Genomic DNA, 4,754 nt, shown 5'->3' with positions numbered 1-4,754 from the left:
CCCTCCCCTGAAAATAAGCCCTCTGGTGTTTTTCTGTCCAAAAAAAATAATAAGACAGTGTCTTATTATCGGGGAAACACGGTAGTATATATATGTATATATATATATATATATATTTGAATATTTGATTTTAAAACTTTCAAATCCAGATTCATTCCCTTCCCCCCCTGCCACCCACCCCCACTGGGAAGACAAGCAGTTCAGTATAGGTTGTACATGTGCGGCTAATGCAAAACAATAATGTAGTAGATATATTGTAAAAGACTAACTATATTTCCCTCCCTTCTATCCCACCTCCCACTTGTTCTATTCTCTACTTTGATCCTGTCCCTTTTCAAAAGTGGGTGCTTCCAACTTCTCTCCCCCCCAGCCTGCCCTCCCTTCCATCATCCCCCCTCTCATCCCCTCCCCCCTCTATTATCCTGGAGGGTGAGATCCCCTATTTAGTGTGTATTTCACTCCCTCCTTAACCCAGATTCAATGGGAATAAGGTTGACCCATTCCCTTTTGCCTTCCTATTCTTCCCCTCCAGAAGCAGAACTTTGAGGGAATGAAGTCTGGCTAGCCTTGATTGCTCCTCAAAATGGAGGCCCCAGAAGGAATTCACAGATGGGAGAAGAAGGCTGACATGACAGAGGGATGGTGCAGAGTAAGGAGGCCCAGGACACTGAAGGTAGGTCTAAGGGAGATGGCAGCTGTGGCATGGTGGCCAAGTCTAGAAAGTCTGAAGTAAAACTGAAAGGGGAAGCAAAATAGATGATCAAAACACATAATTTCTTCCAAGAACCACATTAAAAATGCTCTAAATTGCTCTTAGTTACAGAAATGTGAATGAAAGTCTCTCTGATCTGTTACCTGAACCAATCACATTAGCAAGAAATGTCAAAAGAAGAATCTGAAAAATAAGAGAGGGTTCACAGGAAAAATGTCACACTAATGCATTGTTGGTGGAGCTGTAAATTGGTCTGGGCATTCTGAATAGCAGTTTGGAATTATGCCTTCCAAAGACACCCTGCTTACTAGACTGATAGCCCAAAGAAATCAAAGAAAGGGAAAGGGTCTACTTGTACAAAAACAGGTATAGCAGTTCTTTTGGCATTCGCCCCAAAGTGGAAACTAGGGGGAAGTATGTGTAGGAGATCCACCTTTGTAATAGTTATGTAAGTTGATCCCTTTGTATTGGCAAAGCTAAAAGGTAGTTAGCACTTAGTAATTTAATCAAGCCTTTGTTAAAGCAGCAGAACTCGAATGAACCCCTGTTGCTGATGTAACAGGAATGTGTTGGCTGAAACAGGAAGGAGTTAATTATATGTGTGCATATAAGGAGAAGCCACTTCAAGGTCAGACAAATCTTCTTGAAGCCAGGTGTTGAGGCTGAAGAGGAAAGGTCCCCCAGGGGGGAGAGAATGATTTTGATTTTGGGAACCTGGGTAAAGTGATTTTGATTCTGGGAACCATCTGGAGCTTCTGCTGAGGAGCTGCTGAGTCTGATGGCCAGAAGGAGTTCCTGGGAACTGTTGAGGACTGTGGAAGCATGTCTGTGATGCTGGTACTTTTCATGAACCTGTTTGTGGCTTTGCTAAGCCTTAACTTCCTGGGAACAGAGACTGTAAAGGATTTAAGGTGGACTGGACTCTGTGAGCTTCAGTGTGGAACAGGAAGTGCATGGAGAGCTGGACAAGGACCTGGGAGCTATCTACCTTCAAACCCAGGTGACAGTTTGGTGAATCCAGGTAGGATCTGGGACCATAGAAGGGGATCCAGGGAATCTGGGAACTAGCCTCAAGTCAAGGTGAAAGAAGACTTTACTTGGATACTGTGTATTGACTATGAAGATAATGATTTATTGTGACCCAGGGATGGAGAATTTTGACTTTTGTACTTTGTGATTGAATTAAGGATTTTGTGATTGACTAAATGAATGTACTAACCAATACTTTTGTATTGTGTGACACTTAAGGAGGCAAGCTTCCTTAAGGATGATTGAAAGATTGAATTACTAAATGATTATTCTTTGTTGAAAACTATGTGACCACTGTGGTGAAAACTACATGGCCATATTAGTGAGAAGTTGTTGTGAATGCTGTGTTTTGGTTTTCTGTAATAAATTGTAATATTGTGAATGTTGTACCTTGATTTTCTGTGAATGTTTTGTCCTGATTTGTTATTGAATAAATAAAGTGTTCACTATACTGTGTAATCAGAACCTTGAAAAGCTGTTCACAGCAGCATTCTTCTGGAAAGCTTCACGTGCTTGACTTTATAACTTCTTGGAAAAATGACCGAAAATGATGACATCTGAATGTAATGGAATGTTATTCTACCATAAGAGATGATAAAATGGACAATGTTTTCAAGGGAACTAGACAAAATTCTATGAATTGTTTGGAGTGAAATAAGTAGAACTAAAAACCAATTTGTATAATGACAACAACATTCTAAAGAAAATCAACTTTAAAAGACTTGAGAAATCTGATCAATAAAAGAATAAATCATATTCAGTGGGCTGAAAAGGGGACAGATCACCTACCAAATGAGACCTACATTTTGGGACATAACCATGATGGGAATTTGTTTCACTGGACCTGGTGTATTTGCTGTGAGGGTTTAATTTTTTCATTAATAAAACTGTTCAGTTGGGATGCAGTAGGTTGGAGAGATAATACATGTATATTAAAAATATACCAAAAAAATGAGAAAGTGAAAAAAGGAACTATCTACCAGTGGAGTGGGCTGCGTTGGGAAGAAGCCGGTTTTCTTGTCATTGGGAGGCAATAATGGTCATAGTTAACATTTGTCTCATGTTTAATGTCTGCTAGTTAGTGGGCTAAGCACTTTATAATTATTATCTCACTTGGTCCTTACAACAACCCTGGGAGGTAGGTGCTATTATTATCCCCATTTTATAGATGAGGAAACTGAGATTTAAGTGACTTGCCCAGGGTCACACAGCTAGTATGGACATGAGGGTCTAGATTTAAACTCAGGTGTTTTTGATGCTAGACCTGCCTCTTGGTTGTGGCTCTAGGCTACTCCAAAATCCTAGACATCATACATTTCTTCCTGGGACTTTCACTTCTTTTGTTTTCTCTCTTTCTGGGTTGGGGAAAGTCGGGACTTCCCTTTCCTCTTTTTACCACCCTTTCCCATACACACAGAACTACAGCCTTTTGAGACTCCTTCCTGTCCTTATACTGAATAGAATCAGTTGGATTACAGGGGTCAGGTGAGCCAGATGAGAAGAGAGTAAAAATTCCTTGGGACCCTCAGCTCCCATCTTATTTCAGACACTGTTCCTCAAGGAGGCAGTGAGCCCACCTGAATTTTCCATTCCACTTTCCTCTTTGTTCTTAATCCCTCTTGGGACAGTGGTGTGGGGAGTGACCCAATGCCCAGGTAGAGCCTGGAGTTCTCTTGGCTCAGAGATGTTGCTGCTTCTGTTTCTACTGTCTTTGGGGGTGAGTATGAACAGAATAGGAGTGGAAATGGGCAAGGACACTCCCATATGCCTGGGAAAATATGGTCATTGGCTGGAATCCTGCTTCTAAAACTGGTGTAGATTTCTGGCCACATCACCAAAATCTCTCTGGTACTTGTTTTCCTTGTCAGTAAATAAGGGGGGTTGGATTAAGTGAGCTCTAATGTTTTTACTTTCTCTGCAGTTCCCTTTTTGAAGTAAGTTTCCTGTGAACTCTCCTGTTTTTAATGTTCTAAGCTTCTCTAATATTTGGTACCTTTGGTACAAGGTACTCTAATACCTTGCTACCTTTGACTTAGCTCTCCAAGGTCCTTCCCATTTTTTCTGCTATTGCTGTCATAACTATTGTTGCCTGTATCTCTCTCTGCCCACAGGGTCCCTATCCCAGCATCCAGAATATTGGGTGTATGTCCCAGGATCAGTGACAGTGAAGGAGGGTCTGGGAATCGACATTCAACAATTTGTCTCACCCTCTGACCAGTGTTTTTTTGGTTTTTGGATCCTGGTTAAAGGATGGGGTCAACACGGACACAGAAAATCCTATGGCTACAAATGACCCAAGGTGGGAAGTTCCAAAGGAGTCAAGGGGGTGATCTCACCTTGTTGGTAACCCTCAGAAAAACAACTGCTTATTGTGTATCACAGATGCTTAGAAAGGAGACAGTGAGCTATGCTTGTTTTGGTAGAGAGAGAAGTGAAGATAAAATTAAATTATCAAAACTATAAATTCAGTTGGAATGGGAGAGGAAGGGGAAGGGTCCCAAGCCATGGGGCAGGAGAGCCCTTGATCTATTAAACCTTTCAGTATCCATGTCCTAAGGAAAGGATGCCATGGATCCACTGAGATTTTAATCAGGGCAAGTGGCAAAGCTAGGGGAAATTATGGAGGGTGTGACAGCTGGAGGAAGGGACACTTTTTGGTCTCATCTTTGTAGATAAACAAGACCTTAAACATGACTGAATGATTCAGGACTTGAGGACTCTCCTGAATGCCCTGAGAGTTAGGAAGAGAGCCAGGAACATTAGAGGAGGAAGGGACAGCTGAGGTAAGGAGATGGGGGACAGAATTAAGGCCATTATCAATGGGGGAACTACTGCGGGAGAAACAAAACCACAGGTCAAGCAGAGTGGCTCAGACTTTGAAGAAATACAAGAGATCCCTGGGGAGGAAGGACAGAATGGGGGCTTGGAGGGGTCACCCAAGTGATAGGACACCCCAGCATCATCTAAAGGATTGACTTAAGGTTATTAGCTAATGGAAGGTCTGGGAGCTGGG

This window comes from Petaurus breviceps, unplaced genomic scaffold (assembly GCF_028583685.1).
Source record: "Petaurus breviceps papuanus isolate PSGF00001 unplaced genomic scaffold, PetGlider_PUasm1.0 185, whole genome shotgun sequence".
Lineage (NCBI taxonomy): Eukaryota > Metazoa > Chordata > Mammalia > Diprotodontia > Petauridae > Petaurus > Petaurus breviceps.
Note: the sequence above shows the minus strand (reverse complement) of the source record.